Source organism: Castanea sativa, chromosome 11 (genome assembly GCF_040712315.1).
Source record: "Castanea sativa cultivar Marrone di Chiusa Pesio chromosome 11, ASM4071231v1".
In the NCBI taxonomy this organism is placed as follows: Eukaryota; Viridiplantae; Streptophyta; class Magnoliopsida; order Fagales; family Fagaceae; genus Castanea; species Castanea sativa.
In genome coordinates, this window is record NC_134023.1 from 46,675,501 (window position 1) to 46,703,236 (window position 27,736).

Consider the following 27,736-nt stretch of genomic DNA (forward strand, 5'->3'; position numbering starts at 1 on the left):
AAAGGTTACTTCTCTCTCTCTGTCTCTCTCTCTGTCTCTCTCTCTCTTAATTTGTTTTTCACTTTTGGTTTGATTTTTTATTTTTATTGCATCAATTCTTTAGGTTGATGAATTTTTGTGTTAATTAGAATTCTACTTTGGGTTGATGCAATTTAATTTTGTGTTTTAAGTCGCTATCTTTTATATTCCCTTTGATTAAATATTATCCTACTGCATTATACATTTAATATATAATAATATAATGTTATTATATTACATAGAATGACTTGGATAATTTGATATTTATTGTTATATATTTTATTTTTACTCTTTTTTCCTCTCATCTTATTTCATTCAACATTTAAATCAAGTCACATCCTTCATACTATTAAATTATGCAGCACAGATCAATATATTTGCGTGATAAAGGGTCATATAATTTATAATTTAAATAGCACCCTTTGTATGTGTCTAAGCCCATAGATTGAGCAATTTGTAGACTTAAAAGGCTATTGAGAATGAAATTTTTGAATCAAGTCTAAAAAGATATGAACTATTATATATCATTTAGATAAAAACTTTTATCATAGATACATTGATATTTTTTTTGCCACAAATTTAAATCACGCAAACTTAATAATTTTATATTATGTGTTAAAATCATCATTGCTTCTTCTTATTCTTCTCAAAAATATTATGTATCATCTTTAAAGGATGCCAACAATATTGATCTTATGGGAAAAGTTACATAATATATTGTGAAAAAATGTTTTATATTACAATCTACTAAAAATGTTTTTTAAATATTTAAAATTTCTATTTTTCATATCATTGACGTGTTTTACAACTACCACATGTGTTAGCTTAAGTCTTAATATTCTTAACTTGTTTCAGCAAAAAGAAAAAATAAATTTGTCACAAAAGATGAGTTCATGTAAAGTTTTTTGCAAAATGAAATATCTGTATTGTAAGACCACCAAACTTGATAATTTGCAAATAAGGGAACCACTTGCAACAATATTTGCTAGTTATATAGTTCCAGCTAAAGTAATTATGTATACTTTTAGTCTTCAAAAAACACACATCTATAAGTGGTTAAACGTTCATCTTAGGTAGTTTTAACTTTTCATATAGTTTTACCTTTACATATTCATCTATTTTAATTTAGATATTTTTTCAACAAAAAAAAAATTAATTCAGATATTTATAAGTAAACAGTGAAATAATGATTCATGAATAATCAAAAACAATATATATATATATATATATACATATTTATCTTGTGCGGTTGTAACTTTACATATAATTTTGTATTTATATATTCATCTAATTTAATTTAGATGTTTATAACTTGATAATGAAATCTATAAACAAGGTAATTAAAACAATCATATTTCTACAATTCAAAAAGTCACAATTTATTTTTTTATAAAAACGACCTTTTACATTTCCTTGGAATTATTTTTAAATTTTTTTACAAAACCTTTGACATACCACTAACCTAAACACTTCATACATTAAAAAAAAAAAAAAATTAAAGCTCATTATTACTTCCGTTAATATATTATGGCTATCTTAATTGATTGAGATCAAACTAGAGAAATGCCTTTCATATTTCCTTGAAAATTTAGAAGGAAAAAAAAAAAAACCTTTAACATACCACTAATGTAACTACATCTATAACTATTTAAACCATCCATAATATCTATTTCTTATTGATAACCATAAAAATTACAATTAGCAAGGGAACATACAAAGTAATAAAGAATAAATGAAGGAAGAAAAAAAGAATAAAATCAAACGTCAATTAATAACCATTATTTGGAAATAAAAAGGTGGTCAAGAGGAGTAAGAAATAAAATAGAGATGGCTATATAGAGGACATTGAAAACTTTATAGTGCAACAAAAATCAACCATTACATTCACTTAGTTAAATAAATAATCAACAATTAAATATAATAATACAAAATTTAAACTTAAAACCAATCAAACTCTAACTAGTGAAATTATATATATATATATATATATATATATATATATATATATATATATATAATCATTATCTTCATACACCATGACTTAAAAAAATTTAATGAATCGTTCTACCTCTTATTTAAAAATTTCTATGTTTTGCAAATCATCAACCAATAAATATATGATAATGGTAAAAAAACTTTATAGACAAGACTATGAAAAATATGATAAAACTATTTATAATAATAAAAAAAAATAAATAAACTCTTTATAAAGTCTAGGGACTAAAATATGATTTTATTTAAAAAATTATCAAGCGCAACACGCAGGTCTACGACTAGTTAAAATAAAAGTTATTGATTGTGCCAGAAATAAGTCAATAAATACTCCTAGGCTTTATATTTTTTATTTTTAAGGAAAACTACTAGTAGTAGTTAATCCCAATTAGTAGTATTATTCATGCCTTTATCTTCAATGGCAAATCCATGTTATAGTAATGTTACTCTAATTACAATAATTCATGACATCAATTGTAAAAGATATTGTATCCTTAACATCACTCGGTTTCTAACTCATCAAAACAAACTCAACCATCAAAGAATAGATGTCAATGTGGAGACATTTTTACAATGGAGCATGGCCATAAGTTTAATTTAAAATGTCAACATCATGTTTTTAATAACTATAATATCTTATTTTGAATCAAATATCATTTTTTAATATTAATTTTGAAAAAAAAAATCAATTAATATTATAATTAATGAGAAAATATACAAAACAACCGATGGTTATTTAGTAAGCGAAGAGATTAGGTTTAGTACTCCAATGCATTGGATTTGTTGAGATGATGACACATTTGGCCATGTTTTGCCATTTCAACCGGTCAAGTACACTGGAGGTAATAGACCCATGCCAAGTCCTTTTAGTAAAATTCGAAGACCAACTGAAGTTTTATGAGTAAATTCTTAAATATTTGTGAAACAAATATTGAGTTTGAAAGTTCAAAAAGCGTGTAAAACACCTTTGAACATTTAGACCCCCAAATAACAAATTACCAATTCAAGCTTATAGATAAACAATGTACGTGCGAAAAATGTAAATAACCTAACACAGAATTGATAAAGTAATCTAAACCAAATAAAACCACATCCACAGCAGAAATTAAATGACAAAGATTAAGGGAAGAGAGATGCAATCACAAGGACAACACAATGATGTGTTATCGAAAAGGAAACCGAAGCCTTTGGCGTAAAACCTCTCCGGCATCCTCCAAGCGGTCAATAATCCACTAAAGAATGTAGTTGGGATACATGGACAATAGAAGACCCTCCAAGCTTAATCCAACGAGGTTGTGCCGAACCTATTTCTTCTTTAGTTTACCGGATTCCGCTATAGCCCATAGCATCAACCAATATGAAATTGGTCCCTTCCTAACTGCTTACCAAAGCACCAAACAACCTTCTCACAAATATGGGTATGGTGAGAAAAGGTTTTGGTAATGGACCTCTCAAGGATGTAACAATGGAGAGAAAGAGAGTAAAGGAATTTTAAGAGTCTCTAAGTGAAGATTGTGGATAAGTCAATCTTGTTTTTTTCTAGGGTTTCTTTATCAAAATTCTCTTTGGAAGCTCTCTACATTTTGTGGGTATAAGGGGTATTTATACTGGGGTGAGAAAGGAATGTGAAGAGTCATATTTTCCCAAATAGGGCTGGCTGGCAACTCGGCCTTGCGACTTGACTGAGTCGCGAGTTCAAGCCGCAAGCAAACAGAATGGCCAGACTGGACTTTTTGTCCTGCAGTGCTCTAGTTGGCGTGACTGTTCAACTTCTCAGCACACTTCGCTCGTGTGCATCATCTAGCGGCTTGCAAGTCGTGAGTCACCTGCGAGTCCCTGCTTCACTGTACATTCTTGAGCATTTCTTCACACTCTCTCACATATTTTCCTTACATGAATTCCACCTAAATATAGGATTTCTAAGTGCTGAATTACAAGAAAATTGGCACGGAATAAAGCCAACAGAATAGTTGATAAATTTCAACCTTACAATTTCCCCCTTTGGCTATTCTGTGACAAAACCCTAAAACAAACTCTAGACTTAACATGTGAGTTGGGAACAGTTGAACAAAACTCACTCACACCTAACTCTAGAATCTATGTAGCTCTTGAATCGTAAGAACAAGTGTCTCCTGAAATACAACAACATAATATGATCATTGCATTCAGAAAAACTTGTAATGCATATAAGACAAGCACAATGGAGTAAAGTAATAGACCAAAGCTTGACCATACAAGCAATAACTATAAAATAGTGACCACAATGCTCATTCACACTTGGAATGAACATCCGAACATGCAAGCTATTAAGCTTAAATGTAAAGAATCATTTACATGTCCAACACTCAACCAATGCACAATACAAGAAGTATATGCATGTAGGAACAAGATCCTACAAGGGCACAAGAGTGATGTACTAAAAACAGTGCATAGCAAAACATCAAGTACATAAGCTACAAAGCATAGGTACAAATCATAAAGGCTGCCTAAGCATGGTACAAACCATCAAAGAAAGCAAACCCTAAAAGCTTACAAAAGCAACATGGGTACATACAAAGCATGCATAAATATTGAAAAACTATCTTAAATATATAAAAATGATCCTTGAGTATAAACCAGCAAAATATATAACAAAGTATTTAGCAAACAAAAAAATGCCCAAAGGTATGTGGTGAGTGTATAAGTTAGCTTTCTCCTCTTGAGCACACAACTCCCCCTTTCACTATGCACACTTCCCTTTGCATTATTCTCCCCCTTACTATATGCTTATCTCCCCCTTTTTGGCATGAATAGCTAAAGGCTATTCTCTAGCTTTTGCTGAATAGCATCTAACTGATTCTCCACAGTTGTGAGGCGCAATTGGACTTGATTGTTGGTGGAATAGATAAGTCTTTCAATTACGGCAAGGCGCATGTGAAGACTTTCAAACAAGGAACCAAATCTATCCGCTTGAAGACCAGACTGCATTGGCTAATTGCTAGTCGGTTGTAACTTGGGGGTGACAGGAGAGGTAGTCGTGGTATGCACAGGTGTATCTGACCTATGAGCAGATGGAGTAGCATGAGATATGTTTTCACTCTTTGGTGTTCTAGAGGAATGACTCTTGCTAGCTTGGAGAGTTATCATGGATATTGGTCGAGGACGGGTCTACAATCTTCCATCTGAAGGGGGATTGACACCTTCGAGAAGTATGATCTTCATGATGAGACTACAAAACGGAATACATGCTTATGTTGCAGATCAAGCCGCGGTCTTCCCAATGGTCTGGAAAATATGGGCACAAATATTAATCAGGACTCCTAAAATAAGATCAGATAGGAATTGAGCTCTTCCAAGATTGATGAAAGCAGTGTTGGACAATGGGTAGAGGTTGGAGAACATGATTAGCTTTAGTGTGGTCAACTCAGGTGCAAACTTTGCAGTGTTTATAGATGAACCTTTACCGGATACTTTGTGATCAGGTCCAAGAACTCGCAAAATGTCTTGAACCTTAGGAGTTCTATCATCATAAGGGGTGAGGTCAACATTCTCAGGTCTAGTGATGTGAAGAACCTTGGCTACGTAGTTTGGATTGATGGAGAACTCTTTTCCTCTTACCCAACATTTCAACTCAACTCCAATGTATCTGGCATTTGAGAAGAATTCCTTCACCAACTCATCCATCGGGTCTTCAAAATTGCCAAACAGATTAGCCCAATCTTTAGCTTCAAAGATCCTAAGGATAAAAGGTGTCCCCAAAGAGTCAAACTTTACCACTCGTTCCACTATAGGAGAAGCATCTTCAAAAATGCTTGAGTGAGTTTGTGAATTGAGAGGAGTTTTGAACCTCTCACTGTTTGAGTCTTTAGACAACTGAGATGAGAGACGAGTTCGTTTAACAATAGGGGATGATGAAACATCAGTTACAATCTCTTTTCCTTTAGCAGATTGGCTAGACATCTGCAAAAGTACAGTCACACAACAAAGATCCAAGGGCACAGACACCTGTATAGAAATAGTGTGTAACACATACATCCAAAAGAAGGCATATGTCAATGAAACATAGCTCAATGAGTATGAGATAATCAAACAAACATATAGCAGACAAAATCCTCAACGCAGAAGCAACACTCATGATAACAAAAGGTAAAACAATAACCTAACCATCAAAACACAACCATATAGAACCAAACAAACTCACACACAGAGTAAACCACAATAAACCCAAAAATATGTCAATAAGACACATCATAATGGGTATGAGATGCACAAGTCAACACAAATAACCTCAAACAATGAGACTAAGACATGATAGCACCCATAACAAGCATCATAAAATATGTTCAAACAAACCCAAACACCAAAACTACACAAATATGAACCCAACCCATAACCAAAACAACAGATGTCACAAACCTTCGCAACAACTCACAGATCCAAGAAAACAGGGTTAAAAACATGAAAAACTTAGAGAAAATAAGAAAACCCATACCTTTTTCTTGAGGATTAAAGTTGAGAGGATGAAGATTAAAGGTGGGTTTAGGAAGAAACACGGTGAGTTTGAGAGGGGTGTAAATGGGAAAGACAATGAAAAGTTACAAAAGTTCGAGGGAAAACTGAAAAAGTTTTAAAAACTGTCCATAAAACGCAAAACATGCGATTTTCACGACTGATTCAAATCGCAGGAAAGTTCCCAGTCTCAGTCGCCAGAGCACTTAAAGACAAAAATTTGAAAAATTTGTTTAAGTGTTTTTTGCGACTGGAAGTTCTACCTGCGAGGAAGTCGCGAAGTAAGCTGTGAAAATCTCTGTGAACCCCTCGTGACTAGACCTTCTACCCGCGAACAAGTCGCCACTTTGAGCCGCGAAAAACATAAAGACTCAAAAATTGAAAAATATTCCAAGTATTTTTTGCGATTGGACTTTTACCCGCCAGTGACTCACGAGAAATCTTTGTATGGGCTCGTGACTGGGGCATGCGATTGGACCAACCTGCGACTGAGTCGCCAAAACAGGGCAACTCTGTTTTTGAAAAATTTTGACATTTTTGTAAGAACAAGATACTTTCCAAAAAAACTTAAAACACTCAAAAATCTTTTTGTGTTTGATCAACATAGATTGAGCATGTGAAAACACATTTAATCAAGTACAATCACACAAATGAATATGGCATTCATTGATCATAGGCTTGTGTGATGTGTGTGGGTATCAAAGATGAGATAGTCCTTAGTTTAATGTGAAGCTTCAATGATCAATTCATCCAAAGCATACACAATTAGCACTAGATAATGTAACCCATCTCAATAATAGAAGTATGCATATATGACCTCCCACAAAACTTGATAACATAAGGGTGAAGCCTTTCATTTGGCTCCATATACATCATATCATTTGATCTTTTTGAATCAAAACATCTCATTGTGAGATCAATGCCAGAAATTTTGATATTTCAATTGATGAGACAGCCTTTGGCTTTTTGGGCATCATACAAATTTATAAAGGTCGCTTTTCCTTTTTCCTAGTCAAATACTAGTATGTGTGACAGGCTTTTGTAGATCAATATCTCTTTTCATTTGGAGATGTACATTTGGTGAACTCTTGTAAGAAAAAACAATAAATAAATTAGTGGGAAGATATATAGGCACAAGTCTATGCATGTCTCAAGATCGACAAAACCATTCACTAATCATTCATGACAAGTTTGAAGATCTATTTACAACACTCACATAGATGTTAAGATTTCTCCCACAATGATATGAGTGCATAGGGAACAAGCTATGCTCGTAGATGCACAAGGCCATTAGTACAAAGGTACAGGGCAAAACATGTTTTGAGACAAAACCCAACAAAGACGATCAAACTTTTAGGATTTTCTACTTTTCATGTGTTTCTGGATTTTTGACACAAAAACAAGAAAGATTGATCAAAAATAGCAATGTGAAAACATTTAAAGTGAAAACAAACAAACAACCAACAAGCATACAATCAAGCATATTCACACGACATAGGAAGAATTGATGCATGGACATGTTGTAATGCTTATGCATAAGTACCCTTTTTCACCCACACGTCATGTGCATTTAGGGTGATATCCCTATAGGATTGGGTACGAGCGTTAGAACTTTCAAACCTTCTTGTGAAGCTTTCCAAGCAGTTGGTGAATGCACCAATCATCTTCATCACGTCTATCATTCCGAGATCACCATTTCGACCTCTTGATGGTTCAACAGCCCAAGTTGTCTTATCGTTTCTTAGTACTCTTGACCTTTGATCACCAGCATTCCTTAATGCTCTCAGCTTATGACAATTTGGTCGGGTGTGCCCTTGAAGTCCAAAGTGATGACACATATGATTCGTTCTATGACCTCTTTGCTATCGTGGAAGAGATTTTGTTCTGGCTTCAGACCTGACCATAGATTGATTACGGGGCTTGTTCAACACCCGTTGGTCAGCCACATTCTTCTTCTTCTTCTCAACCTTGGCCTTCTCCACATTAGGAGCAACTACAGCTGGCTCTTTGGCCTTCACAAACTTCACTTCTTTGGAGGTATTCATAGTTGAGCTACTTTCTCCGGTGTATCCTAATCCAGTTTTGTCAGAAAAAGTCTTTTGAGAAGAAAGGACATCATCGATCTTTTTTGTGGATACACGCTCTATTTTGGCATTTGCTTGAACCACCTCAAGCTCAAGGAATCTCACTTTGGTGTAAGCTTCGGTTAGTTCGCCATTTAGTGTCTCAATCTCACACTTGGCCTCCTTGTATCTCACTAGGAGACTTCGATAGTCCTCCTTTGCTTTCTTCATCTTCTTTACAGCCGCCTTGGCCACCCTTGCATACTCTCCTGACTTCTCAAGGAGTGAATTGTAGTTCTCTTGAAGACCAGTTGTATCTTCATCTTCTTTAGCATCCGATTCTTCTACAATACCCATGTATTCCTTATCACTATGCTCTCCAAGCTCTTGCACAAGCATATTCAAGTCCTCCAAAGACTCAACATGAGCAATAGTCATGAATGCTAAGAAATTTCCTTCTTCATCATAGCTATCCTCCGAATCAGAGGTGGAAGAATCTGAGTCACTGAGAGTGGTGGAATAAGCCTTCCCTTTCGATCTCAAATAATTAGGAAATTCCTTTTTGAAATGGCCATGCGCATTACGTTCAAGACAAGTGACTCCTTGGGTAGAGTGGAACTCCCGTCTCTCTTTTTGAAGTCCTTTTTCTCCTTTCTGGAACTTGTGAATTTCCCTTTATCACCAAACTTTCCACTGTTCTTGAACTTTAGGAATTTGCAAAAATTCTTTGCAAGGTAAGCTACATCCTTTTCGACTACATCCTCATCCGATGATTCGTGCTTCTACCCTTTCATTTATCATCTTAAGAGCAAGTGATTCGCTCTTTCTTTGATTTGGCAATGAGAGCTCATATGTTTGGAGAGAGCCAATCGGCTCTTGGACTTTGATTTCATCTAGGTCCTTGCTCTCTTCAATTACAGTCACCTTTACACGGAAACTCTCTGGCAATGAACGAATAATTTTTTGTACAACTTTCGAGTCCTCCGTTTTCTCTCCCAAGTCAAACCTACCGATGACCACTTCATTCAACTTACTATAGAAAGAGTCAAAGGACTCATTCTCACTCATTTTAAGCTCCTCAAATCGAGTGATCAACATCTACAACTTGGTGTCCTTAACTTTCTTCGTTACCTCGTACGTGGTCTCCAATATCTGCCTTGCCTCCTTGGCAATGGTTATGTAAGATATCTTGTGGAACTCATCTGGAGATACACCACAAAAAATAGCGTTAAGTGCTTTACTGTTTGCATTAGACACTACAAGGGCTGCCTTATCCCATATGGATTTGGCTACCTCCGGTCTAGTCTAGCCGATATCAACCACATCCCAAATAGATTCATCTATTGAACATAAGAATGCTCTCATTCGTACCTTCCAAAAGGCATAATTGCTACCATCAAAATATGGTGGAGCATTCAAAGATTGAGACCGGTCCATCTCGATGCGGGGTCAAGGATCACATTAAGGTGTTTAAACCACAAAGAGTGCACCCTTTCTGATACCAATTGAAAGTTCAAAAAGCGTGTAAAATACCTTTGAACGTTTAGACCCCCAAATAACAAATTACCAATTCAGGCTTATAAACAAACAATGTACGTGCGAAAAATGTAAATAAGCTAACACAAAATTGATAAGTAATATAAACCAAATAAAACCACATCCACAGCAGAAATTAAATGGCAAAGATTAAGGGAAGAGAGATGCAAACACAAGGACAATACAACGATGTGTTATCGAAAAGGAAACCGAAGCCCTCGGCGTAAAACCTCTCTGCCACCCTCCAAGTGGTCAATAATCCACTAAAGAATGTAGTTGGGATACATGGACAATAAAAGACCCTCCAAGCCTAATCTACCTAGTGTACCTAAGCCCTTCAAGCTTCTACTCCAATGAGGTTGCGCCGAACCTATTTCTTCTTTAACTTACCGGATTCCGCTATAGCCCATAGCATTGACCAATATGAAATTGGTCCCTTCCTAACTGCTTCCCAAAGCACCAAACAGCCTTCTCACAGATATGGGTATGGTGAGAAAATGTTTTGGTAATGGACCTCTCAAGGATGTAACAATGTAGAGGAAGATTGTAGAGGAAATTGAAGAGATTCTAAGTGAAGATTGTAGATGAGTCAATCTTGTTTTTTTTCTAGGGTTTCTCTCTCAAAATTCTCTCTGGAAAGCTTTCTACATTTCGTGGGTATAAGGGGTATTTATACTGGGGTGAGAAAGGAATGCGAAGAGTCATATTTTCCCAAACAAGGCTGGCTGGCGACTCGGCCTCGTGACTTAAATGAGTCGTGAGTTCAAGCCGCGAGCAAATAGAATGGCCAGACTGGACTTTTTGTCCTATAGTGCTCCAGCTGGCGTGACTGTTCAACTCCTCAGCACGCTTCGCTCATGTGGATCATTTGGCGGCTTGCAAGTCGTGAGCCACCTGCAAGATTTAGCCGCGAGTCCCTACTTCACTGCACATTCTTGAGCATGTCTTCACACTCTCTCACACACTACCCTTACATGGATCCCACCTAAATACAGTGTTTCTAAGTGCTGAATTACAAGCAAATTGGCACAGAATAAAACCAATACAATGGTTGATAAATTTCAACCTTATAGAGTTTCTCATTTGAATCAAACAGTACTAAGGAATTATCAAAATCTCCAAGATGTTAAGTAGAGCATTCACAATAAGTTCTACCAATGAGTTCAAATTAGTTAAACTGATAAAGTTTCTTGACAATTATCAAGAGCAGACACTATATGTTGAAACTATCTCTAAAAAAACAATATGCTCAGCCAATGTCTTCTCTTTACTTCAAATTTTGGTAACTCACCCTCAACCAATAGTTTACTAGTAAAATAATACCACTCTTTAAAAAAATCAAATAATACCCCAAAATATGTTCACACACAAACTTCATTGATTCCGTTTTTTAATCTAAGTACCCAAGTACTATTCCTCACTCACTCTTTATCTTTCCTCTTTCGAAAATGTCCCAAACGAGAGAACCATGTCGACAACCACTGATCCTTTGAAAAAGTAAGAACCATCTCTCGGATGACATCATACAGAACATCTTGGTAATGTTGGGTGTGCAATTGAGTGAAGTTACACATTGAATAATGATGAGAAGAATGAGTAGTTAATATAACATAATTGAACATATATCCATAAGGCTTAAGCCTTTTGTGTTAAAATATGTCTCTATATGTTATATTAATGAGAGGCACTACGTCCACAATATTTTTACAATATTTTCACAACAAATCATAGGTGGTTAGTTGTTATTGATTCAAATCTGAATCTAACACTAAGATTTTTTTTTTTTTAAAATTCTAATAATAACAACCAGTAACAACTTTTTACTTAGGATTTGTGGTAAAAATATTGTGAAAATATTGTGGACAAATCATTTCTCTATATTAATTACTCAAGAAAGCTCCTTAGAGTGTTTATCTCTCTTACAACTGGTATCAGAGCTTAGGCATTTGCAACACTATCAGAAAGGCACAGATGGGGGTTTGTTGATTACTCTAGTTTGTATAGCAAGATTGCCCCAACTTCATTTTTGCTTTGGAGTCCCTTGCTTTGTTTCTAATGATTGTCTTTGTTTGACATGGAATCTATATATGTAGTTAGAAGATTTGGGAAATTTTTTCAAGCCTTTGGGCTTAGGAGTCCTATAACGTATGACTGTCTAATGGGTTCTTTGCTTTGTTTCAATAAAAATAGTCCGCTAGTTTCTTTTCTTTTTTTTTCTTTTTTTTTTCCCTTTTTTGTTAAAACACCTTAATCCTTTTGAAGATTTCATGAACAAACATATTTATTCAACATGTTACTTCCTTTTAGTGTCCCACTTTGATAGTGTTGCAAAAATTTAGATTGCAGATCTTACTTCAATCCAAAATAAATAAATAAGTAAACATGGAGGGAAACTAAAACAAAAACCAAAAAAAAGGAAAAAAAATGAAGCTTTGAAATGAGAATGTTGAAAATGGGATGTGGAAGTGCTTATTTGGTGAGTAGGCCTTGTGCATAATTCTTTAATTGGAAGTGCTTATTTGTTGTTATCAATTTCTTTGGAGAAAGTAACAATGAGTTTTTTAACAAAATATGCAACAAACATTTTGTTTACGTCATTTTTTTTTTCAAGTTGGGCTTAGAAATTGTGGTAGCACCAAGTAGCTTCACCAAATTGCAACAATTCTTTCTAAGCTATGATTGCACCAAGTAGTTTCACCAAATTACAACAATATTGTAAATAAAAGCAATTTTTTGGATAGAGATAACAAAATTTTTTTTTTTTATAACTCTCATTAAATTAAGTAACAATAAATATTTTAACAAATCATGCAACATATATTATTTTCATATCAACTTTAATATATATATATATAAACTTAATTGCTATTATACATATACTTTTTAAGAAGGATGAAAAATACCAGAGCCAATAACAAAAAGAAAATTCATAGCATGAAAAATGTGTAGTTGTGCAGTAGAAGTATAGTTAATCTACGAGAGGAAAAAAAAAAAAAAAAAACCCACTTTCATTGGAAGGCTATACACGCTATATGGATGCATATCATTTCTCACAGATTTATCATAAAATTTTCCCTCAAGTTGCATCTCACATTTTATTAATAATTGAAAAAAATTATTTTATTAATTTTTAGGATATATATCCTTCAATCAAGGGATAAAATTTAACTATAATTTAAGGGAAATGTTAATGAATGTCCTAAGGTCATTGTTTTTAGAAATATTTTTAGAAAATTTTTATGAAAAGATGATAAAACCAATTAATTTTTCTGTTAGCTTTTTATATTTCACATAAAAGTAGTACTCAAATTAAAATTTTCTTAATATGGTTTATTAACAACCTAAGGGCACCTATTAACACTACCCATAATTTAATCTAGCTAAAACTTTATTATCCTAGTTTCAAAATTTTAAATATTAATCCAACTAAAAATCTATTATTAAAATTTCAAAACTTATATATTTCAATTTAAAAAAAAATATTTATATAGCATATATGAATTTTCATATTTTAGAGTCTGGGCCTAAATTTTTATAATTCAACCACCCCCCCCGGGCGCGCGCGCGCGGGTGTCTAATATTTTGTTTCGTCCGAAGAACCCAATCAAATTTCTGAAATTGGTCTAAATGGCCCAAATGAAATTAATCACCTGCCCCATTCATTAGGCCCATGGTGCCTCCGAAGTCCAAACACAATACAACAGAAACACCCATCCCCAAATCACCAAAATCCCGTACGGGGTTTACAGCATTCACGTCCACTGCCCAATATTTTATTGAGGTAGTTATCATTTAGAAAGACAAAAAGAAGAACTAACTTAATGTATGTAACCAAATCGTTTGAACTTTGGGTGTCATCAGACAAAATACTAACTAATTTTTTTTTTTACTACAAATTTTAACAATAATTTTACAACAAATTATAGGTGACAATTGTTAGTAATAAAAAAAAAAGATTTAATGATGAATTCAGATTGAATTTAATAACAATTTACCAATTAGAATATGTTGTAAAATTATAGTGGACATATCATTACTCTATTTTTTTTTAGTTAGAGAATGAATAATTCACGTATCATGAGATAATTTCTATGACATTTAATTAATTTTAATTTATAAATTCTAGAAAAGTCATTCAAATACTTCTAGAGCCAATATTGATAATGTAGCATTCCTTCCCTTAATATTAATATCCCAGTTTTTTAAAATCCTCAAACAAAGTTTTGAAAAATTGAAATTAATAAAGTTGATATTTGTTCATTAGAGCATGATTGAAGTTGCGTCCAAAAGTATGGGATTATCATATTAGTCAACATGATAAAATCAACATATTCTTTTAAAGTACCCAATAAATGAACTATTAAGCCATCTTTCTTTTTCTCTTTTAATAGAAGGCTAGAATATTATTTCATAGCTTTCAATTTTTGTTTTCATGTTATTTCCTTTTTCACTTAAAATTCACGTAATAAAATGCAATATTTTGTCTACCATGCTTTTTAATTTAATAAACCACCATGTCATAAAAAAAAAAAATTTGGTTCATGCTTTGGGCCCCCTAACGTTTCCATGGAACCCCTTTTGCACCCAATTTTTTTTTTTTTTTTGCAACTTACACATACGTACATGTATATGATAGTTTTGATTAAATAAATTCATTTTACTTATTGTGATTTGTTTATAAATTTGCATTTTTGAATATTATGTCAAAGGAAGTCTACTATAGATAAGCAAAACAATGGATACTCATTTAATTTCTTGGTTCCTCTTAGGAAATTTTTTTATTTTTTTAAATTCTAAATTTTTGGACTATTTTGTGCGTATATTTAGGTTTTGGTTATTCTATATATTTAGTTTGTAAGTTTTTTTTTTTTTTTTTTTTTTTTTCAATTGTCTATCACTACGAAAAATCTAGTTCAAATTTCATGTCTTTTATGTGTTGTAGTGCAATCTAATTCCAAGTTACTTTTACTTATTGACTGTTAAAACTATAAATTTTTATCTATTTACATGTGTTAAAATTTTATTTGTACTCTGTGTTAATTTCTTAGTATGCGGAATTCCCCCCATATCCTTTTGGATCATATAATTTAAGGTTCTTGTGAGTTTTTAATGACTGTATTACTTTGAAAGTTTAACTAAATTCAATTTAGAATTTCTCCTATATCATTTTAGATCATAAAATTTAACTATAATTCAATATGAGGGCTATGATGTAATGGTATGGGATGTTTTCTCTTTGAGGAGATTATATAGCAAGTGAAATATATATATATATATATATATATATATATATATATATATACATAATTTCTCTTTGAGTAGATTATATAGCAAGTGAAATATATATATATATATATATATATATATCATGGAGATTTGTTACAGGCTAAGGGGAAAATAAACAGTAAGGCCGACTGAGGCCATGATATTACAAATATGAAATAGTGCCATCTGATTACAATGCTAAGGGTTGTAAAGAGGAGGCAAAGCTGAACTCTTGGCTGGAAGAGGAGGGAATTTTGGAGTTGCTGAAGTTTCTCCTAAAATTGGACCTGCTGATGAATGGAGATGAGGCTGCCTTATATAGACTGGAGGGAGCCTTGGATGCTGCTGGAGATTGCTGAAATTCCGGGGGGTAAATTGCTTTTACTGAGGTGAAAGTTAATCCCACCGAAAGCAACAGTATCCCTTGATGATTGTGTCTGTGAACAGTAAAACTTTCACTGTTCATGCTACAGTGATTTGTCCCCTTGCTTTTCAGATTCGGTCACTGTTGAAATAGTAATCTGTCGGGGATTCTGCTGGGTGCGGGTGCTGTTTATGATGCGGGTACTGTTCATATCAGTGGCTGGTGCTGATTTTGAATAGTAACCGGACTGGGATTTTTATCCTGAGTTGCTTTGTCAGGATGTTTTAGTCAGTATCAGGAGCATCTGATGGATATCCATCATAAGGATCCCATGGGGAATCGTTATCACAATCGTGCTCGTGATATCTGGCATAGGCGTTGCAGAGTCCACAGTAGAGAAGTGGTTCATGGACAGGCTTTTTCCCTGTAAGAAATTCTCTGGGACTATCAGGACCAAGTTTCTTCAAATTTCTAATGGCGGAGTCATATGGTCGTCTCCCAAAAACATAGATCCTGTCTGTGGAGCTTATAAAATGGTAGTCCTTCCAAAGCTCTTGGCTGACATCGATGATTTGGTTGTTGAAGTAATTCCTCCAGCGCTCTGCTAGAGCATTAGGGTATTTGTATGAGATATATGTGTCTCCTTCATACCATGGGCCCTGATAAGAGAAACCATTAATGAGGACAAGGTGCTTTGAGGGATGAACTTCCATCCAATTGTTTTTGTCCCATTCTGGTAGAGTACTCCAACATCTGATAGAAACAAAGGGGCTGTTGACTTGCCTAACGGCATCTTGGATGATCTCAGGAAGCTGGCTAATTTGGTCATGACTTGTGAGTTTGATAAGTCTAATAAAACCGGATTCAAACATCTGGGAGAGCCAATCTGGATCTCTTTCTTCTTCATCTGACCCGTCTTCATAATTGACCAAAAGTCCTGGGAAGGGATGCTTATTTTCATATACCCTGGAGCTGCTTCCAAAGTATTCTTCCCATGCAGCTTGTACTAGAATGTTATCCATGTCATCCGAATCATCTGGATTAGGAATAGTAGTTGTAACTAGTATTTTGAAATGCTCATACCAGAAATTCTGACTTTCGTTCATGGCCTTGCTTCTCAGAATACGAGTTTGTAAATCTGATGGCAAGTTGGCAACGGCACTTCTTAGAGTTGCTCTAGTCTTAAGACTGAGTTTAGCATAATCAGTGCTCATGATAGTCATTTTGTCCATTGAATGGACATCCTCTTTGCCAGAGAGTTGACTAGTTAAGATTTCATTTCTTGCTTCAAGGTTTACTAGATGGATTTCTAGTGCTCTGAGGGTTTTTAGGAATAGGTCTTGATTATTTCTGGTGTGGGCAAAGTGAAGGTTATCAAGGAGACATTTAATGGAGTAGGGTAGGTCTGTGTATGTTCCATTATTGAACTGTAAAGCCCTGGATAAAACTTCCTGTAAAACAATAGCCATATCACCATTGGAATATGTCACCGTTGGAGGGACAAATTCCTGAAGGGATGTTGCTCCTCTATGGCTTGTAGAGGATGCGCCTTCATGCTTTACAAAAGACTGTCCCGCTGGTAGTCTTTTGTCTTGAGGATAGTCCCTTGCGGGTGCTTTCCCCTTGTCCTTCTTCTCAGCTAAAGAAGTCATCTCCCACTTACTAGTGGTATTAAGTATTGCTTTCTCTTTGTCCTGCGAAGAAAGGTTTGGACTATTTGAGATTTTTAAATAATTGCTAAAAACCCTTTTTCTTTTAAAATTGATGGATGCAGAGATGCCAATATTTTTATGATGAATGCATGATGACAATTGATTGGAGTCAAAAGGATGATCAATTGTTTTGGTTGGATCAAGTTGCTGGGCTTGATTATGAGATGGAAGGATGGTGATAGCGCTGAGAGTTTTTGATATAGAAGCTTTCTAGAGGGAGCAAATCTCCCAAGGTTCTGGACTTCTCATAAATTTGAATTTGACAGACTGACCAAAAGGATGGGCTGTGATTCCTTCAGTATCTGTGATGAAAGGATACAATAAACACAAGAAAGGGTTTCCTAGGATGACTCTATCTGTCATGTTCTTGACAAGGACAAATTTTGTCATAAAGGATATGCCACCTTGGCAAACCTCAGCTTGTGGAATATTGAAATCAATTTGCATTCTCCCGCCACTTGCGGATGTTAATCTCTCCTTAGACCTTTTAAAGTATTTGGAGGGAATGATGCCTTCTTGAATGCAATTAAGATCAGCACCTGAATCTATTAAGGCTATGACCTCAAATTCGAAATCATTGCTGATGACAATCCTGACTTTGGAATGCCATTTATGGAAGTTAATCCTACTGATGGTTTCTAAGAACAAACCTTTGCTGGATTCCTGGATAAGGTCAGCTGTAGGGTTAACTGTTTGATCAACTTCTTCATCTGAGGGATTTTCCTCATTGCTTTGATTAGAAGTGCTTTCCAACAGTTGGATCCTTCGAGTAAGGAGATCATAATCGACCCTAAGAATGGTTAATTCTTGCTTAAGGATTTTGACTTCTGATTTGGTTTCCTTAATTTCTTTCTGAAGGTCGTTGACTGTAACTTCCTTCTTGGACTGTGTAAACCTATTGTAAATTTGCTCTAAGTCTACCTTAGGTTGCTGGACTTTAAGGGCAGGCTTGCTGGTTTCCCTAACTAAGGTCTGATGGAAAAGGGTAAGCTTCTGGGCTTTGGTAATAGGATCTTCTATAGCCTCTATGAGGTCTAAAAGAAGTTCTTCTTGTCTGTTTAACACATTGATGGTTTTGTTTCTGCAACAACCATCTTTGCATGGTGTGGGTTCATCTGGGCCACTAGAGGTATCGGTACTAGAGGAGTCAGAGGATGACCTGTATATTTGCCTAAGCTCACTGTCACTAGCACTGCTAAAAGACTCGCTGTCAGAACGGTCAAGTTCTAGTAACTTGAAGATCTCATCTTTTCTGGGTTGGTCAATAATGAGGGCATTGATAAGGGATTTGGCTTTAGCTCTACACTCATTCTTGAAATGACCTTTCTTTCCACAGTTATAGCATCTGCCTGATGCTTGTGGAATGGGTTCCTTGGATTTTCCTTTCTTATAGAAATCATCAGTCTTGTGCTTCTGTTTTCTATGATACTTGGTTGCTTTCTTCCTATAGGATTTCTCAAAGGATTCCTTTCCTTTGTGCTTGGACTTCCTCTTGGAAGGTTTGACAGAAGGTAAGCCATACTGAGTACAGAAATGTCCCATTTCGTACTTGGCCTTATTCTTGTTGATATGGCTTTGGATTTTGAGGTCTCTGCACATCTTCATTCCTTCACTTCTAATAGTGCTAGAGATGTCTCCATAGGTTAGGTTATCATAATCTATGACACCTAAGGGGCTGCAAAGGGTTTCTTTAACCTTTTGACTGAAGAGGGTTGGTAAACCATTAATAAATTTCTCCTTCCAAAATGGAGAATTACAATCTCTTCTGTGCATGACCCTAGTGGTAAAGACGTCTTCATACCACTTGTAATCTCCTAGGGTTTTACACCTGAGGTTACTCAACTGCTCATAAATCCTAGCTGTGATATTGCTGGGTTTTCCTATGAAGTGTTTCATGATTGTATAAATCAGGGTATTGACACCGTCAGGAATTCCTTGTTCTATTTCATTGATGATGGGGTTTCCTTCCTCATCCTTCTGGATGGCGTACTTGATGTCTTCTTTAGACACTTCAGTAAGGCAATTGTTCCACCATTGCTGGAGTTTGCCGGTATATCCTAATGCCATCATTTCAATGACTTCTTTATGGGGACGGCCTTCGTCCAGGTAGTTGTTGGCTACCATAGTCATATGCTGGATTTTGTTTAGGATTTCCTGTTCTGATAAACCATCTATGTTCCATTCATAGAGTCTACCAGAAGATACTGAGAATTGGTTGCTAACATTTCTTTCCTCATACCGGAGGTCAGGGGGTGAAGATCTTGGATACCAATTCTTGGATGATCTGGTTGGATCAGGATGGTAAAGCCGTTTTACATCTAAATCCTGAAACTGGTTTTCTAATTGTTCCATCTCCTGGTCAGAGGTTTGGCTAGAACTGCTAGAGGCTGATTGGATATCTAGAACATTCATTGATGAAGGGGTGGCTGGTTCCTTCTTAACTAGTTCTTCTAGCTTCTGGGCCACTATCTCTAAGGCTGTCTTGTCCTTAGGATAACTAAGGCTGGTGTGTCTGGTTGTGGGTAACTTGACTAAGGGCTTTTCTAAGGTTTGGATCGGCTTACTAGAGCTTCCTGGTTGGAGGATAACCTTGTTTTCGATCCTATCTTCTATTCTGTCAAGCTGTTTTCCTATGACATTTAGACACTGGTTGGTATAGTTGTTTTGCTCAATAACCTTGTCAACAGGCTGATGCCTATCTATGGTGGCCTTGAAGGGAGAGGCTATTATCTCTGTCCTTCGATGGTTGAAGGTTATGGCTTCTAGGGGTGGATGACTAGACCTTACAATTTCTTTGGTTGCATTGGGTCCTTCTATGGTCCAGGCTCTGGTGAGGACACAAAACTGCTTGTGCCGGCCAAAATACCTTTCGAAGTAGATGAAAAAGGGGACATTACGGGATATTTCCCTCATGAATGCCGTCCATGCTTCAAATACTTTTTCTTTTTGATCTCTGGTATAATTGGCTTTGTAGGCTTCTCTTTTAGTCCTGTTTTCTTCAGAACTAAACTCCTTACCTAACTCTTCTAGGTCAGGAACGAATTCTTTGCTTAACACTAAGATATTCAGAGATTCCTCTTGCTGATCTGGAGGCTGTTCCATATCAGTTCCAGATGGGGATGGGGGGGATTGCTCACGATCGTCTTCCTCATTGACAATCGAATCCTGGTTGGCTGTGTAGCAAGGTGTGGTGAGTTGGGAATTGGTTCTAACTCCCTGAAGCTGAACACCTAAATCTCTTCTAGACCTAGGAAAAGGTGATCTTAGAGGTCTGGTTGAGCTACACTGGGATACTGGTCTGTCTCTAAAGTAGACAGGTGACTGTTTATGGGTGTGCTGTAGATCTAATGGAGATCTAAACTGGGATATGTCCAGAGGTTGCCTATACTCATAGTCTAGAGGGGTGCTAAGCCTAGATCTGTCGAAACTTAACCTAACCGTGCCGTCGGCTAGTTGTTGGACAAATTCTAGATCTGGATTCTGGGCTGGGTTTTGGATCTGTAGAGTATGGTTCTCATTCTCTAGAGTCCAATTGGCTGGGAAAGTGATTTCAGACCATTTAAGGGTTCTAGGAATCCTAATTTTGGCGCTAGGGTCCGTGGTCTGGATAAGGGTTGTCTCACCTTTTTGTCTCCTATCAAGTGCTCCAACGTTCATGTTCGTTCTCATGCACTTGTAGTAAACTCTGTATATCAAGGCTATCTGACTGGTTCCCTGGGTCATGAGGGTTCCATGGGTCTTGATATTGAGGGTGAGGGCTTTGATAACTGTTTTGTCATGGAGATAGATTGAAAAATCAGGGAAACAGTTAAAATGGATGGGTCCGTTACTAAGACTGGTTTCTATGGTTCCTAAGAGGCTGTCATCAAATCTGACGTGACGAGCATCTCTAAGGGCCATGAGGATTGAGCTGTTCAAACCTCTTCTGGTGAGTGGTTTCACTCCTATTTGGACTAATCCTATGTGTAGGAAGTTATGTCCTTTGTCTTTATGATTCTGGATAGCTGAGGGTGATAACAAGTAGCACGTTTCGTACTCCTTGTTGATTCCATAGACTTGTTCTATGGTCTTGACATGGTAGTCTGTTCTGAAAGCTGTTTTCAAAGACCATGAAGACTTATAGAATTGGCTGGTAGAAACTTTAGGGATATTCCAATCTCCTATGTATAGATCTAGATCGGATAGCTCATAAGACTCCGAATTAATTGCTCCTACGTCTGCTGGGATGTCTGGGATGGATGTGGGTTGAGAACACCTACTACTGGTGGAAGAGTAACTTCTAAACAACCTATTCATGATTCTGGGGTTATAAGTTTAAACCAACGATCACAACCTAGTCACCTTTATCCTCAAACTTCTGGATCTAACCTTTAGATCTGGAGCACAAGTATACAACTATGGGATAGACACACGATCTGTAAACTCCTTTTCGCGGACTCTCCTCCAATAATGGGGACCACCCTAACACGCCTTCTCTCGGCTTCAACGGGCTGACCAAACCAAACCTAGGAAGATTTTCGGCCTCTTTAGAAAACGGAGCACCTTACGGACTTTGGTAACAAATCTCACAGGTATATAGATCTGCAACAAACTTTTAGGGCTAAACACAAAAATAGGAAGAATAGGGATAACAGGGAAGCAAAGGTTAATTTGAACAAATAATCACAGAATAACAAATAGAATGGTTAGAAGGAGGCTCAGCCTACCATTTGCAGATGTAATAGAAAATGACGAAATAATAGCAGACGAAGAAATAAATAAAAGGGAACGGAAGAGTTATCATGAAATAGATGAAAAACAAAATATGGGGTATGGGAGATATATCCATGAAAATAATTCAAAATAATTATAATGCCAAAAATAAGCTGGATAACTATGGCGGCAGTGCCGACCAACTTGATTAAACAATAAACAGTAACTTACAATCCGACCGGGCCAAACTTGGCTCTGATACCATAAGGGGGTAAGTTACAGGCTAAGGCTAAGGCCGGTTGGGGCCATGTGCGGAAAATAAACAGTAAGGCCGACTGAGGCCATGATATTACAAATATGAAATAGTGCCATCTGATTACAATGCTAAGGGTTGTAAAGAGGAGGCAAAGCTGAACTCTTGGCTGGAAGAGGAGGGAATTTTGGAGTTGCTGAAGTTTCTCCTAAAATTGGACCTGCTGATGAATGGAGATGAGGCTGCCTTATATAGACTGGAGGGAGCCTTGGATGCTGCTGGAGATTGCTGAAATTCCGGAGGGTAAATTGCTTTTACTGAGGTGAAAGCTGTTTCCACCGAAAGCAATAGTAATTCGGAATGATTGTGTTTGTGAACAGTAAAGCTTTCACTGTTCATGCTACAGTGCTTTGTCCCCTTGCTTTTCTTGGATACTGTTGAAATAGTAACCGGATTGTGATCCTGAGTTGCTGAGTCAGGATGCTTTTAATCGCTGTCCAGATTATACCCGCTGTAAGGATCTTGGGAATCTTGAAAAGGGTCAATTGGACTGTGGTTGACTGACCCTTCAGAGGCAGTAGGAGAGATCTGTTCTTCTGACTCTAGCTGCTGGGAATGGGCTATGAGTTCTTGGGCTAGTTCCTTTAATTCTTTCTTTGGACTTTCCGGCAACTGGACAGAATCTAAGCTAGACCGAGATCTTGTCCTGTGAGCAATGGGTTTCGAACCTGGGGAGGATAATCCTTGTAAACTTGGCTGATGATTGGATTAATCCCGAGGCTGTCCCACCATTTAACCGAGAATTCTCGGTTTAAGAGGTTCTTGTCAATTGTGTATTTCCACATGCCGATCCAATGGACTTTGTACCTGCGGGAGAAGACCAGGATTATTGGGAGCGGGATCTGTGTTTAGAGGAGCTGCACCTTGAGTCAAAGTACCTTAAAGCATCTTGTAATGGTTCTGGAAAGATTTGAGGGATGGATCCAAACATTTCCCACCACTTTAGGAACCGGGAGGGGGTTTGGTCATTAAAATCTTTCTTGAACATTAAGAACCAAGAATGGTTAAATTTACGGTTACGGAAGAAGAGTACTTTTTCAAAGGCATCCATGTAGTCATAATAACTGTAATGGAGTATTGAGCACGATGGAGATCCGTAGTTTTTGAGGATCCTTAACGAGAAGGATGCTTGTCCCCATTCTTTACTACCGATGAAACTGGTGATGATGAATTTGTGATAGAGGACTATTTGGGGGTCCCCTTTCTTGTAGATGTTTTCTATCGGAGCAGACTTTTCTGGGTGAGGATGCTCTTCTAGAACTGGAGCTTTTTCTCTGGAGGTTTGGGTAAGAAATGCCAGTGTGGTGGCAAAACTTCCCTGGCTAGGGCTAAGGGATCTGTTATATGTGACTGGTTGGGTTCAATATACGAGATATCCGGGTAAAGGTCTTTTTGACATAAGAGGACTGTCCTTCTCTTTGGGTTGGATAGGAAGAAGGCCTGCGAGTTTGGATATGGCTAAAATGTTCTTCTATCGATAAGGGTTGGTTGCTTTGGGTGCTTGGGGAGGCTAAGGCCGAAATTGTAGCCGGTACGGCCGTATGGTGGCCTTTCATAATTTGGTTTTGGGATTGATGAAACCAAATAACGATTGGCCATGCTTGATGGTGAAGCGGGGTTATTCTGCCTAGGGCTTCTTGCTTGAGATATTGGGACAATTTGGTGGGGGTGATTGGGACAATCTTTCTGTGGTTTGTGATTGTTTGGAACCAACGGGGTTTTGCTTTGTTTAGAGGTTTTAGGGGGTTGGGGTTGTACGGGTTTCTTTCCGGACATCTTGTTGTGACTCTGCAAAAATTCACGGGTTAGGAAATCAGGGATACTGTTTTGGCTTCCTTCAATGAATTCTATATCAAAGTCAAAAACTGAAAGGATGGCTTGCCATCGTGCAAAAATCTGTTTTGATGCAATGTTTTGAACATCTTTTTCTAAAACATGTTTTGCAGATTTACAATCAATCCTGATTAGAAACTTTTGATTTAAAAGATCACTTTGAAATTTTGAAATGCATAGTACTATGGATAGTATTTCTTTTTTAATAGTGCTATAATTGATCTGAGTGGGAGTCCAAATTCCTGAATGGAAACAGACTATCTGTTCAGGGGTATTGGGATTAATACGCTGGAGGAGGATACCACCATAACCTATGTTTGAGGCATCAATCTGGACAATCTTGAATGAGTTGTCAGAAGGAATTCCTAAACAAGGAAGGGTTCTGACATATTGTTTGATATGCTGGACAACTGTGGTATGAGCTGGAGTCCATGGGGAAGGATTGGTTCGGAGTCTATCAAAAAGGAGTTTGCATTGTTGCCTGAGATTTTGATAGAAATTTGAAATGTAATTGAGAGAACCTAGAAATCTCTGAAGCTGGGTTTTATCTAGGATTTCATCCGGAAACTTATCCGCAAACTGGATGGCTCTGTCTATGGGTTTGATAACACCATGATGGATATCAAATCCTAAGAAACGAACTCTAGTTTGGAAAAGTTTGATCTTGGAGGCTGAAACTACAAGACCATTGTGTTTGATGGTATGGAGGAATGCTTTTAAGTGCTTCGATGTTGTGCCAAAGATTACGAAAAAATGAGTACATCATCAATGTAAACAATGGCATGAGTGGAGAATGGATTAAAAATCTCATTCATGATATTTTGGAATTCGAAGGTGCATTTTGAGACCGAAAGGCATCACATTCCATTCGTAATGACCAAAGGGTGTGGTGAAGGCTGTTTTATACCTATCAGGCTCTCTGATTTGTATTTGCCAAAATCCACTCTTCATATCAAACTTGCTGAAAACAACAGCTTTGCTAAGCCTGTTGACTAAGTCTTTTTTGTTGGGAATTGGGTATCTAACCCATTCTAAGACTTTGTTGAGGGGCTTGTAGTTGATAACTAACCTAGGGACCCCTCTTTCTATCTCCGCATTTTTCTGTACGTAAAAGGCTGGACAAGACCATGGTGATCTAGATTTCCTTATGATCCCTTTCTTAAGGAGGTCCTCTATCTCAGCTCTACAAGTATTCATGAGTTCATGATTCATCTGGATGGGTCGAGCTTTGGTAGGGATATCTTTTTCATTGAAATCTTTGACATATGGGAGAGCTACCTCGTGTCTCTTTCTATGCCAAAAAGCTGTGGGTAGATCAGAGCAGACTTCCTGCTTAAGTTTTTCCTCAAACTTTCTGATCTCTTCTTGAAGGGTTTTACAAGTTAGTTGGTCCTCAACTCTCTTGTATCTTATTTCCTCCTGAAGATACTTGAGATGTATGGACTTGGCACAAATCTGGTTTAACGTTTTGGAGACTGCATTAGCTTGGATGGTGCTAATGTTTCTAGGCACTGGTCCATTAATAAACCTAAACTTGATGGTTTGGCCAAAGGGTTGGGTAGTGATTCCTTTACTATCTACTGTGAAAGGGTAAAGGATGCAGAGGAAAGGATTTCCTAAAATGACATTGTCTGTCATATTTTTGACAAGAACAAATGTGGTTTTGAAACACATGTTATCTTGGCAAACATGGGCTTTAGGAAGTTTGAATTCAATCTGCATTTTTCCGCCACTTGCGGATGTCAATCGTTCCCTAGACTTTTTGAAATACTTGGAGGGAATGATTCCTTCTTGGATGCAGTTGAGATCAGCACCTGAATCAATTAAGGCTATGACCTCGAATTCAAAGTCTTTGCTGATGACAATCCTGACTTTGGAATGCCATTTATGGAAATTAATCCTAGTGATAGCATCTAAAACCAATTCTTTGCTGGGTTTATAGATGAGATCAGCTGAAGGGTTAATTGTATGATTATCTTCATTATCTGAGGGATTTTCTTTATTGCTTCGATGAGAAGCGTATCCTAAGAGTTGAGTTTCCTGGAGGGCTTTAAGACTTTGTCTTAAGGTCCTAATTTCACACCCGGTTTCTTTAGATTCTCTATGAAGGTCGTTGATATTAACTTCCTTCTCGGGCTTGGTAGACCTATCGTGGGATTGGTCCAAATCTACCTTGGGTTGATGGTCACTGGGTTCAGGTTTACTTGGTTCCAGAACCGAAGGCTGGTGGGTTAGACTAGGCTCCGGATTGTAAGTTACTGTTTATTGTTTAATCAAGTTGGTCGGCACTGCCGCCATAGTTATCCAGCTTATTTTTGGCATTATAATTATTTTGAATTATTTTCATGGATATATCTCCCATACCCCATATTTTGTTTTTCATCTATTTCATGATAACTCTTCCGTTCCCTTTTATTTATTTCTTCGTCTGCTATTATTTCGTCATTTTCTATTACATCTGCAAATGGTAGGCTGAGCCTCCTTCTAACCATTCTATTTGTTATTCTGTGATTATTTTTTCAAATTAACCTTTGCTTCCCTGTTATCCCTATTCTTCCTATTTTTGTGTTTAGCCCTAAAAGTTTGTTGCAGATCTATATACCTGTGAGATTTGTTACCAAAGTCTGTAAGGTGCTCCGTTTTCTAAAGAGGCCGAAAATCTTCCTAGGTTTGGTTTGGTCAGCCCGTTGAAGCCGAGAGAAGGCGTGTTAGGGTGGTCCCCATTATTGGAGGAGAGTCCGGCGAAAAGGAGTTTACAGATCAGGTGTCTATCCCATAGTTGTATACTTGTGCTCCAGATCTAAAGGTTAGATCCAGAAGTTTGAGGATAAAGGTGACTAGGTTGTGATCGTTGGTTTAAACTTATAACCCCAGAATCATGAATAGGTTGTTTAGAAGTTACTCTTCCACCAGTAGTAGGTGTTCTCAACCCACATCCATCCCAGACATCCCAGCAGACGTAGGAGCAATTAATTCGGAGTCTTATGAGCTATCCGATCTAGATCTAGACATAGGAGATTGGAATATCCCTAAAGTTTCTACCAGCCAATTCTATAAGTCTTCATGGTCTTTGAAAACAGCTTTCAGAACAGACTACCATGTCAAGACCATAGAACAAGTCTATGGAATCAACAAGGAGTACGAAACGTGCTACTTGTTATCACCCTCAGCTATCCAGAGTCATAAAGACAAAGGACATAACTTCCTACACATAGGATTAGTCCAAATAGGAGTGAAACCACTCACCAGAAGAGGTTTGAACAGCTCAATCCTCATGGCCCTTAGAGATGCTCGTCACGTCAGATTTGATGACAGCCTCCTAGGAACCATAGAAACCAGTCTTAGTAACGGACCCATTCATTTTAACTGTTTCCCAGATTTTAGCATTTTTCTCCATGACAGTACAGTTATCAAAGCCCTCACACTCAATATCAAGACCCATGGAACCCTTATGACACAG